We start from the raw sequence: 613 nt of genomic DNA, 5'->3' as shown, positions 1-613 counted from the left end.
TGATTTGAGATCAGTATACCTTGGAGATGTGAAAAATGCAAAAACATTTTGTAAAGACCTTAGAGCAAGGTTATCTGGTCTGCCGCCAGACTATATCTGCGGTTCGCCTCTGTGCAGGTGTGCACGTACCTTTAACTACTTCCGCGGGAGATCAAACAAACACTGTAAACCGCGTGTCTTCTCGTGCATTGCAACCAAGATGGCGGCCAAGATGACTGCCAATAATGTATAATAGCCATATATTGGCTTATATTTCATCTAGGACNCCTCCACCTCCTCCTCTTCCTCTTCCTCCACGTGTCTATCATTCTCCAGTAGCGGTCTCAGTACTCGGTCGGTAGCCGTGTATATAGCGCTCACGTGTTTCGTTTGGCTGCAGTCCGCGTGCAGCAGCCGCTAACCTAGTTCTATCGTGGGAGCTTCGTCGTGCGTACTGATTTAGTGGCAGTAACCTACACTCGCGATCGCGCACACACGCAAGCACGCGCACACACACACATACACACGCAAGTACGCGCATACACACGCAAGTCGCGAACACACACATACATACACACGCAAGTACGCGCGCAAGCACGCACACACACACGCGCACGCAAGCACGCACACACAC

This window comes from Priapulus caudatus, unplaced genomic scaffold (assembly GCF_000485595.1).
Source record: "Priapulus caudatus unplaced genomic scaffold, Priapulus_caudatus-5.0.1 Scaffold419, whole genome shotgun sequence".
Lineage (NCBI taxonomy): Eukaryota > Metazoa > Priapulida > Priapulimorpha > Priapulimorphida > Priapulidae > Priapulus > Priapulus caudatus.
This window is presented reverse-complemented; position numbering follows the sequence as displayed.